Raw genomic sequence first — 12,185 nt, 5'->3', positions numbered from 1 at the left:
TCAAAAGCTGGGAGGAGGGAGAGAAACAAAGGGTCTGTGTCTGTCTGTAGTCGTCTTGGCCGGGGACAGAACAGGAATGGAGTCTTAGAACTTTTAGTAAGTAATCTAGCTAGGTATGTGTTAGATTATGATTTCTTTAAATGGCTGAGAAAAGAATTGTGCTGAATAGAATAACTATTTCTGTCTGTGTATCTTTTTTGTAACTTAAGGTTTTGCCTAGAGGGGTTCTCTATGTTTTTTTTAATCTAATTACCCTGTAAGATATATACCATCCTGATTTTACAGGGGGGATTTCTTTATTTCTATTTACTTCTATTTTTTATTAAAAGTCTTCTTGTAAAACACTGAATGCTTTTTCATTGTTCTCAGATCCAAGGGATTGGGTCTGTGGTCACCTATGCAAATTGGTGAGGCTTTTTATCCAACATTTCCCAGGAAAGGGGGGGTGCAAGTGTTGGGAGGATTGTTCATTGTTCTTAAGATCCAAGGGTCTGGGTCTGTGGTCACCTATGCAAATTGGTGAGGCTTTTTACCAAACCTTGTCCAGGAAGTGGGGTGCAAGGTTTTGTGAAGTATTTTGGGGGGAAGGACGCGTCCAAACAGCTCTTCCCCAGTAACCAGTATTAGTTTGGTGGTGGTAGCGGCCATTCCAAGGATAACGGGGGTAATATTTGTTACCTTGGGGAAGTTTTGACCTAAGCTGGTAAAGATAAGCTTAGGAGGTTTTTCATGCAGGTCCCCACATCTGTACCCTAGAGTTCAGAGTGGGGGAGGAACCTTGACATGGTGGCAGCGGTGGGATTAACCTGAAATCATTTTGAGATCCAGTTGAGATTTTTTGAACTAGAAATACAGATTTTAAAAAGGAATTTTTAGGAAGTCCAGAAGGCAGCTTTGAAACTGAAAGCAGCTTGGTTTCTCTCTGCTTTGTGGCCAAGCAGAGACAAAAGGGGATTATCTTGTGAATTGCAGGTTTTCTTGCCTGGAGGCAGGGTACTTAACTCCTGCAGGGAAATTCACAGTCTTCCAACCCAGAGGTTTTTTTTTTTTCTTTTCTTCCTAAAAGTAAATAGGGGGTGTGTGCTCTACCCATTTGCCTGGAGACAAAAGTGGCAGGGTTTTTTTTTAGGATTTTGATTTTTTTTTGTTTTACAAGGAGCACAGGTTTGAAAAGAAATTTTTTTTCTTCTTTGGGCTGGGTAAGCAGTTTTCCAAGTAGTTGGAGGTTTTTTGCTTTAATTTGGGCCCAGAGCAGAGACAAGGGAATTGTCTTTTTCTGTAGGCTGACAATCACTATCAGAGAATAGGTACTCTATTCCAGCACAGCAAAAGTTTACAGCCAAGTTTTGTTTGTTTATTTCTAAACCTCGGGTGTAAAGTTAGTTAAAAACAGAGAGGTTAGAATGGCCAAATCCTCAGCTCGACTACAGCTGGAATTAGCCAAATTTCAGGCTGAGGAAAAACAAAGGGAACATGAAAGACAGATAGAACTCATGCGGCTGAAGGAGGAGGAGAAGGAAAAAGAGAGGAAGCATGTGGAGGAGATGGAGAGGATAAAGGCCCAGCAGAATATACCAACAAACCCTAGCAATCCTTCTCCAGGTACCACTTCCCATCCCAGAAAGTTCCCCACCTACAAGGCAGGTGATGATACTGAGGCCTTCTTAGAAAACTTCGAAAGGGCCTGCCTTGGGTACAACATCTCTACTGACCAATACATGGTAGAGCTGAGGCCGCAGCTCAGTGGACCCTTAGCTGAGGTGGCAGCTGAAATGCCTAAAGAACACATGAACAAGTATGAACTGTTTAAATCCAAGGCGAGAGTCAGAATGGGGATAACACCCGAGCAGTCTCGTCGGAGGTTCAGAGCCCTAAGGTGGAAACCAGACATGTCATTTACCCGACATGCCTACCACATTGTAAAACATTGGGATGCCTGGATATCAGGAGCAAGTGTTGAATCTCCAGTAAATTTGCCCTTCCTAATGCAAATGGAACAATTCTTAGAGGGTGTTCCCGAGGAAATAGAAAGATACATCCTAGATGGGAAACCCAAAACTGTAATTGAGGCAGGAGAGATTGGAGCCAGATGGGTGGAGGTGGCAGAGAAGAAGAAAACTGGTCGCAGTTGGAGCGGAGACCAGAAGGGACCACCCCAGACCACACCCTATTACCGGGGGCCGCCCAAAGCCCCACCTACCTCCCAAAGAACCCTCCAGACCCCTTATCGTCCCACCACCCCGTTCTCCAGCAACCCTCCTCGCCCCAGTGACCCGTCAGCTGGACGATGTTTTAAGTGTAACGAGCTGGGGCATGTAAAGGCCAACTGCCCCAAGAACCCCAACAGATTACAGTTCATTGCACCGGAATCACACCAGAGGTCCACAGGCCCAGATACCTCCCAGATACCCTTGGAGCGGAGGGAAACTGTGAGTGTGGGTGGGAAGAAGGTCACCGCGTGGAGGGACACCGGAGCACAAGTGTCAGCTATCCATGCTTCCTTAGTGGACCCCAATTTAATCAACCCAGAGATCCAAGTGACGATTCAACCCTTCAAGTCCAACTCTTTCAATTTGCCTACAGCCAAGTTGCCTGTCCAGTACAAGGGCTGGTCAGGAATGTGGACTTTTGCAGTCTATGATGATTATCCCATCCCCATGCTGTTGGGGGAAGACTTGGCCAATCATGTGAAGCAGGCCAAGAGGGTGGGAATGGTCACCCGCAACCAGGCTAAACAAGCCGTGAGGCCTAGCTCTGTTCCAGAAACTTCTATCAGGACCCAGTCAGAGGTGATGGACCTGGACCCCAGGCCAATGTCTGCAACAGCAGTAGTGGATCCAGTCCCAGAGACCCAGACGGAACCAGTCCCAGAACCGGAACCAGCCAAACAACCAACACCAGACCCCGTGTCAGCACTGAATCCAGTACTTGCAACCTCAACACCAGAGGGCCCCACCGAACCTGAACTGGCAGCAGCCGATAACCCTACACAAGAGGCTCAGCCGGAGCCTGAATCCCAACATAGTGCACCAGCGGAGAGCGGTTCACAGTCAACAGAAACAGCTCCATCCCCTATATCGCTTCCAGAGGGACCAAGCCTAGGTCCACAATCCCATGAGGAACTGATGTCTCCAGCATCAAGGGAACAGTTCCAGACCGAACAGGAAGCAGATGAAAGCCTCCAGAGAGCTTGGACGGCGGCACGGAGCAACCCACCGCCTCTCAGCTCTTCTAATCGATCCAGGTTTGTTGTAGAAAGAGGATTTTTATACAAGGAAACTCTTTCTGGGGGACACCAGGAAGACTGGCATCCTCAGAGACAGTTGGTAGTTCCAACTAAATACCGGGCCAAGCTCTTGAGCTTAGCCCATGATCACCCTAGTGGCCATGCTGGGGTGAACAGGACCAAAGACCGTTTGGGGGGGTCATTCCACTGGGAGGGAATGGGCAAGGATGTTTCTACCTATGTCCAGTCTTGTGAGGTGTGCCAAAGAGTGGGAAAACCCCAAGACCAGGTCAAAGCTCCTCTCCAGCCACTCCCCATTATTGAAGTTCCATTTCAGCGAGTAGCTGTGGATATTCTGGGTCCTTTTCCGAAAAAGACACCCAGAGGAAAGCAGTACATACTGACTTTCATGGATTTTGCCACCCGATGGCCGGAAGCAGTAGCTCTAAGCAACACCAGGGCTAAAAATGTGTGCCAGGCACTAGCAGACATTTTTGCCAGGGTAGGTTGGCCCTCCGACATCCTCACAGATGCAGGGACTAATTTCCTGGCAGGAACTATGAAAAACCTTTGGGAAGCTCATGGGGTAAATCACTTGGTTGCCACTCCTTACCATCATCAAACAAATGGCATGGTGGAGAAGTTTAATGGAACTTTGGGGGCCATGATACGTAAATTCGTAAATGAGCACTCCAATGATTGGGACCTAGTATTGCAGCAGTTGCTCTTTGCCTACAGAGCTGTACCACATCCCAGTTTAGGGTTTTCCCCATTTGAACTTGTATATGGCCGTGAGGTTAAGGGGCCATTGCAGTTGGTGAAGCAGCAATGGGAGGGATTTACACCTTCTCCAGGAACTAACATTCTGGACTTTGTAACCAACCTACAAAACACCCTCCGAACCTCTTTAGCCCTTGCTAGAGAAAACTTACAGGATGCTCAAAAAGAGCAAAAAGCCTGGTATGATAAACATGCCAGAGAGCGTTCCTTCAAAGTAGGAGACCAGGTCATGGTCTTAAAGGCACTCCAGGCCCATAAAATGGAAGCATCGTGGGAAGGGCCATTCGTGGTCCAGGAGCGCCTGGGAGCTGTTAATTATCTCATAGCATTCCCCACCTCCAACCGAAAGCCTAAGGTGTATCATATTAATTCTCTAAAGCCCTTTTATTCCAGAGAATTAAAGGTTTGTCAGTTTACAGCCCAGGGAGGAGACGACGCTGAGTGGCCTGAAGGTGTCTACTACGAAGGGAAATGTGCTGGTGGTGTGGAAGAGGTGAACCTCTCCATGACCCTTGGGCGTATGCAGCGACAGCAGATCCAGGAGCTGTGCACTAGCTACGCGCCAACGTTCTCAGCCACCCCAGGACTGACTGAACGGGCATACCACTCCATTGACACAGGTAATGCTCACCCAATTAGGGTCCAACCTTACCGGGTGTCTCCTCAAGCTAAAACTGCTATAGAACGGGAGATCCAGGATATGTTACAGATGGGTGTAATCCGCCCCTCTGAAAGTGCATGGGCATCTCCAGTGGTTCTAGTTCCCAAACCAGATGGGGAAATACGTTTTTGCGTGGACTACCGTAAGCTAAATGCTGTAACTCGCCCAGACAACTATCCCATGCCACGCACAGATGAACTATTAGAGAAACTGGGAAGGGCCCAGTTCATCTCTACCTTGGACTTAACCAAGGGGTACTGGCAGGTACCGCTAGATGAATCTGCCAAGGAAAGGTCAGCCTTCATCACACATCTCGGGCTGTATGAATTTAATGTACTCCCTTTCGGGCTGCGAAATGCACCCGCCACTTTCCAAAGACTTGTAGATGGTCTCCTAGCGGGATTAGGAGAATATGCAGTCGCCTACCTTGACGATGTGGCCATATTTTCGGATTCCTGGGCAGACCACCTGGAACATCTACAAAAAGTCCTTGAGTGCATAAGGGAGGCAGGACTAACTGTTAAGGCTAAGAAGTGTCAAATAGGCCTAAACAGAGTGACTTACCTTGGACACCAGGTGGGTCAAGGAACTATCAGCCCCCTACAGGCCAAAGTGGATGCTATCCAAAAGTGGCCTGTCCCAAAGTCAAAGAAACAGGTTCAATCCTTCTTAGGCTTGGCCGGTTATTACAGACGATTTGTACCGCACTACAGCCAAATCGCTGCCCCACTGACAGACCTAACCAAAAAGAAACAGCCAAATGCTGTTCAGTGGACCAGAAAGTGTCAGAAGGCCTTTAACAAGCTTAAAGCGACACTCATGTCTGACCCTGTACTAAGGGCCCCAGACTTTGACAAACCGTTCCTAGTAACCACAGATGCCTCCGAGCGTGGTGTGGGAGCAGTTTTAATGCAGAAAGGACCTGATCAAGAATTCCACCCTGTAGTGTTTCTCAGCAAAAAACTGTCTGAGAGGGAAAGCAACTGGTCAGTCACTGAAAAAGAATGTTATGCCATTGTCTACGCTCTGGAAAAGCTACGCCCATATGTTTGGGGACGGCGTTTCCACCTGCAAACCGACCATGCTGCACTTAAGTGGCTTCACACCGTCAAAGAAACTAACAAAAAACTTCTTCGGTGGAGTTTAGCTCTCCAAGATTTTGATTTCGACATCCAACACATCTCAGGAGCTTCTAACAAAGTGGCTGATGCACTCTCCCGTGAAAGTTTCCCAGAATCAACTGGTTAAAATCGGCCTTGAGATGTGGAAAATATTGTTAGTCTTTATGTACTTGGTAGTATATTTAGAGATGCATGTGTCTTATTAACTCTGTTTTCCTAGAGCTCCAGGAAGAAATCCCAGCCAGTGTTTCACCCTAGCTGAGATTTGGGGGGCGTGTCATAAATATAAAGGGAAGGGTAAACCCCTTTGAAATCCCTCCTGGCCAGGGGAAAGCTCCTCTCACCTGTAAAGGGTTAAGAAGCTAAAGGTAACCTCGCTGGCACCTGACCAAAATGACCAATGAGGAGACAAGATACTTTCAAAAGCTGGGAGGAGGGAGAGAAACAAAGGGTCTGTGTCTGTCTGTAGTCGTCTTGGCCGGGGACAGAACAGGAATGGAGTCTTAGAACTTTTAGTAAGTAATCTAGCTAGGTATGTGTTAGATTATGATTTCTTTAAATGGCTGAGAAAAGAATTGTGCTGAATAGAATAACTATTTCTGTCTGTGTATCTTTTTTGTAACTTAAGGTTTTGCCTAGAGGGGTTCTCTATGTTTTTTTAATCTAATTACCCTGTAAGATATATACCATCCTGATTTTACAGGGGGGATTTCTTTATTTCTATTTACTTCTATTTTTTATTAAAAGTCTTCTTGTAAAACACTGAATGCTTTTTCATTGTTCTCAGATCCAAGGGTTTGGGTTTGTGGTCACCTATGCAAATTGGTGAGGCTTTTTATCCAACATTTCCCAGGAAAGGGGGGGTGCAAGTGTTGGGAGGATTGTTCATTGTTCTTAAGATCCAAGGGTCTGGGTCTGTGGTCACCTATGCAAATTGGTGAGGCTTTTTACCAAACCTTGTCCAGGAAGTGGGGTGCAAGGTTTTGTGAAGTATTTTGGGGGGAAGGACGCGTCCAAACAGCTCTTCCCCAGTAACCAGTATTAGTTTGGTGGTGGTAGCGGCCATTCCAAGGATAACGGGGGTAATATTTGTTACCTTGGGGAAGTTTTGACCTAAGCTGGTAAAGATAAGCTTAGGAGGTTTTTCATGCAGGTCCCCACATCTGTACCCTAGAGTTCAGAGTGGGGGAGGAACCTTGACACCCTACAAACTAGGGATGAACAAACCTTTTCTAAGACAAGAAAGAGCCTTTGTGCAAAACACAATTATTATTATTTAGCAAAAGATTTGGCCAATGTTTTTAGGTTTCTCTAGAATGCACCATCTTGCTTTCAGCCAGAGCAGAAAGTGGAAATGCTGCAGGGAAAGCTGTTTTCAGTGGGTTCCACTGAACCAAATCCATTCAGGCTATACTCTGCTTAAAGCCTATGGGAGTGTCAAGGGAAGACTGAGGAAAATCTTCAGGATTTGACTCTATATTTCCAGCTAGAACTGAGAGAATATCCCATAGTTGAAATATGCCCTCAACTGCATGACCATGCATGGGCATGAGGGATTGGCAGACGCTGCCTTACACACCTGTGGTCTCTAGGCACACAGGATTACGCACCAAGGGAAAGCAGCTGTGAGCAAGCCTCCCAGCCTTGGCAGACAGAATTAGCAAGCAGAGCTCAAGCTAGTGTGCTGAAAATAAAAATGTGGAAGTTCCAGCTCAGGCGGGAGCTCAGGCTCTGAAGCCTACATGGGCGAGGGCCCAAGCTTCCACTCAAGCCAGAGCATCCACACAGTGCGCTAATGCGAACCCCACTAGCACGAGTCTGTCTTCCTGGACTAGGAGGCTTGCTGCCAGCTACAATGCAGACATACCCCAAGTGGGCACCACTTCCTTACTAGGACAAGGTGGGCAGAGTCCCCCAGTTCACCAGCCAAGACAACAGAGCCAGTGTAGGGGATTGTCATGATCTGCTGCAGGTATAGGGCAGCAGCAGTTTATTAATCCATTAAATTCCAGGAGAACAATGCCCAGGATTAAAATTAAGCACATGCTTGAATGGTTAGCTAAATCAAGAACTATGTGAATAGCAGGGGTCGGTTTATTCATTCGGGGGGATGAGGGCGGGTGAAGGGGTGTATCTGAGAATAGAGTCTGAATATTTCATTTGTTAATAATATATTTTTAATATGTCTTCTAGAATTCAGATATCACTTCAAATGGCTTTCACTGTACAGCTGCTTTCCTGTGCCAAAACCACACACACAGTTCTAAAAGCAACCAGTTGGTCGGCTTGTTTCTAAGGATTTTGCATACTGTGGGCAGGGACGATCTCTTTGTGTACGTTTTGTACAGTGCCTAGCACAGCAGGGCCCTGGTCCCAACTGGAGCTTCTAGGTGCAACTGTAGTATAAATATTAGGGAAAGTGGATAATCTTGTAATGAAGGCACTCTCCCAGATCCCAGGAGATCTGGGTTTAATTCCTGGCTCTGTTACAGACTTCCCCAGTGGCTTTGGATAGGACAATAAATCTTTAAAATGGAGCCAATACCCTTTTCCCCCCACCCTCTGTCTTGTCTATTTACAGTTGTGAGCTATTTATGACGAGACTCTCGCTTACAATAGGTAGGTACCGTGCCTAGCACAATGCCTATCACTTATACATTAACTATGCTGTTGTTGCAATATTCAGGGAAATACATATCACAAGAAACATTAAAATACAAGATCACCATAGTATCTAAGCAATAGCTCAGAAGTGTAATTTGTACTGTCAGAATTGAATGTATTTCATTGTGCAGATCTAAATGGGACAGTGTAGAGATCATATCATATTGCAGTTTGATATCCAATGAAGATTCCACAATAAAAATGTCATGGGATTTGGAGTGAGAAATGGTCTCTCTTCCATTGGGAAGAAAACAAAACTTTCTCAGATTGTAAAATTCACCACTGTTAAACAGACTTGGTATATATTTATTCCTGTATGCTGAGGGAGCCTGGCTTTAATTTTTAATTTACAGTGGTCAAATTCAGAATTTTTTGCATTTAGCAGAACAAATAAAGCACTAATATGAAAATTGGCCAGTTAGTACCGTCCTGCATTCAGTGGTGGTGTGGTGTGCCGCCTGGCTCATTACAGACCAGTTGCCTTACATGCCCGACAGTGCTCTGTATTGAGTCCAGTAAATTACACCACTTCCTTCCCATCTGGGATTCAGTCCAAAGACGTTTTACAAAGTAACAATGCATTCTCTCTTCTCCCCCTTCAGAACAGAATCATATTGTTTAGGCTACAATAGCTTAAGTGGGCTTCCGTCCAGAAGAAGGTCAATTATAACAAAGCACTGACATTAAGATAAAGGCTAAAACCATGGTTTATGAATAGTATCCAACCCTTGACAGTTGGCACTTGAGTGACAAGTTTGTACCAGAAGCATTTTATGTGCTGAGCTTTTTGTAATTTGGGTAGTTCTCTACTTCACATTTGTATTTTTTTTTTAAAGTCAATTATCAAATCATGCTGTAGGTCTTAATTTTCTATTAAAGAAAATATAATGTTCTTCTGCAATGAAGAAAACAAAGTTGATTTGAACCTATACTTTAAAAGAAAGATTGATTTATAAGGGTGCCAATGGCTCTGCTTGTTTACCATTTGTAGTCTACGGTAGTTTCCCTGTGGTTCTATATATGGGAATCTTGCTGTAGGAAATAGTTGGCATTGACTGGTGTCCTTTTTTTGGTAACACTTTCAAAGAGGATATATATTTATCAAAGCCATAGAAGTGCACATAAGCCCTAACATTAGACACACAAATACTGGCATTTCTCCTTTTACTTCCCTTCCTTCTTTCTATAGCAACTCTCTCTCTTGACATCCATTCTACCTAAACTCCCCTTTATGCTTTCCCTCCCTGCTTTGACACTTTCTCTTTGCTGTGGTTCCACTTCTCTCCCAGAGCTTCTGTCCCCATCTAGTCTCCTCTGTTCAGCACCCAGCTGAGGTCAGGATGATTCTCACCTTTCCCTTCAGTCTTCTCCCCATAGCTCTGATCTGGTGTATTTTGTGCCATCTCTCAGTGGTAGGCTTAGGGCACCTTGGTTTGTCTAATTTTCAATCCACTCTAATATCATGGATTTGACATTCAGATCCCGGGGAAAGATGATCATGTGTTTAAGGCACTGCATGAGATCACATTAAAATATTCATATAAAGGGAGTCTGAGGATAACTTCTTTATTGCTGTTTTGAATCCCATTCTGCCAGATGGCGACCATTCAACTGTATGATATGAATTTGGTGGTCTTGATTTAGCTTCACAGAGGCAAATATCCACAGCCCGATTGTCATTCTTGTTGACAGCATCTGGAGTGAAGAGACCAGAGATGCTCAACTATCCTCCAGTGTCTGTAGATGGCCCCTCCAGGTTCAGAGTAGAGGCCCATTGATGGAGTAAGATGCAGGATCCTCAAGAACTGCAGCCTGTGACCCGCAGCACTTGGGAAAAGAGGTGGCTTTAATCTCCAGCCTGGCTAATTTTATTGCTGACAAAAGATGCCAGTTTAACACACACACTCTCCACAGTATCTTCATTTGCTCAGATATACAGTTCAACCTAGATTATTCAAACTTCAGTTACCCAAAAACTCCCTGGTATCAAATTAGGATCAAACCTCCTGACACCCATTCACTACACTAAAAATTCTCTCCATTCTCAGAAAGCTCATTTATGTGAATTTACTCAGGCCACATCTACACTACCCATCTAGTGTAGACACGATAAATCGATCCCCGATTGCTCTGCCGTCGACTCCGGAACTCCACCAGGGCGAGGGGCGGAAGCGGAGTCGACGGGGGAGCGGCAGCCATCGATCCCGCGCCGCGAGGACACGAAGTAAGTGATTCTAAGTCGATCTAAGATACGTCGACTTCAGCTACGCTATTCTCATAGCTGAAGTTGATGTATCTTAGATCGATCCCCCCAACCCCAGTGTAGACCAGGCCTCAGTGTCCCCAGTGGCTTTCCGATAATTGAGACTAGTAAGGTTTTGATTTAAGGATATTTTGACTGAAAATTGAAATTTTAGGAGATATGAATCATTTCAGTATATTATTTTTTTATCTGTTTTAAGGATTTCCTGTTTTCCAAACATTCAAATTTTGGCTCAAGATTCCTATCTCACCCTCACAATGTAGGTTCTCTGGCAAGATGTTCACACTAGTGAGTGAACACTGAGGTACACAAAGATTAAGGCTCTGATCCTGCAAATGCATGTGCTTTATTTTACTATCATGAGTAGTATCATTTATCATGACTTATTTACAAGTCAATGGGATTACTTCAGCAGTAAAATTAAGCACATGCATAACAGTTTGCAGGATCAAGGCCTAAGTGACTCACCCAAGGAATACAAGAAGTCTCTGAACCCAGATCCCCTAAATCTCAATCTAGTGCCTTCTACAAGGCCATTCTTCCTCTTATCTGATGGAGTTTATACAGCAGCACACTGGCGTAAACTGAGAGCAAAATCTGGCTCCTTTACAACATATTTGGTATGAAGAGAGTCCATTGGCATGAAGGGAAGTTCTGTGTAGTTCAGGGTTTATAAAATGTAGCTCAGAGTCACCACACAGATTGGGGACGAGGGGCGGAGAATTCACCTGAAATATATCAAAATATTTCCAAAGTGGAAATCAATGGCAACAATTCAGTGTATATGAAATTTAATTACCTATGGAGTATCAGGCCTCCATAAATATTTCAAGTTGACTATTTGCTATTACAACTCATTAAAATGTACATTCCACACTCTTTAATTAAAACAGATACATTACAATCAGTATATGTAATGCAACGTGTACATTTTGCTCAAACTCCAAATGTTCTCGCCTGTTTTAGTGCTTCACTGTTACAAACATGCTGAATAATGTATGAGCTGCTGATATTGATGCAGAGAACACTTGACTTGCAGTACATATCCAAGAGTGTAAAATCCATGGAGCCACTTGCAAGGAATACAGCACACACGATGCAGGCAGCTGTCTACTCCCCTCTATATATGGATGATATTGTCAATGCTGAGAATAGACCTACATGGTAGATGTGCAAGAACAAATCTGGTGCTGGGGGTTACCTGCCGGCTTGTTGGCCACCTATGCTCAGATCTATTACTGTAGTGTCCAGTGATCTTCCTCACTGGGATGAATAGAAATATGTGTAAGTCATAGAATATCAGGGTTGGAAGGGACCTCAGGAGGTCATCTAGTCCAACCCCCTGCTCAAAGCAGGACCAGTCCCCAATTTTTGCCCCAGATCCCTAAATGGCCCCCTCAAGGATTGAACTCACAACCCTGGGTTTAAGCAGGCCAATGCTCAAACCACTGAGCTATCCCTCCCCTAATA

Source organism: Lepidochelys olivacea (assembly GCF_965140295.1).
Source record: "Lepidochelys olivacea isolate rLepOli2 genome assembly, chromosome: 15".
Classification (NCBI taxonomy): domain Eukaryota; kingdom Metazoa; phylum Chordata; order Testudines; family Cheloniidae; genus Lepidochelys; species Lepidochelys olivacea.
This window is presented reverse-complemented; position numbering follows the sequence as displayed.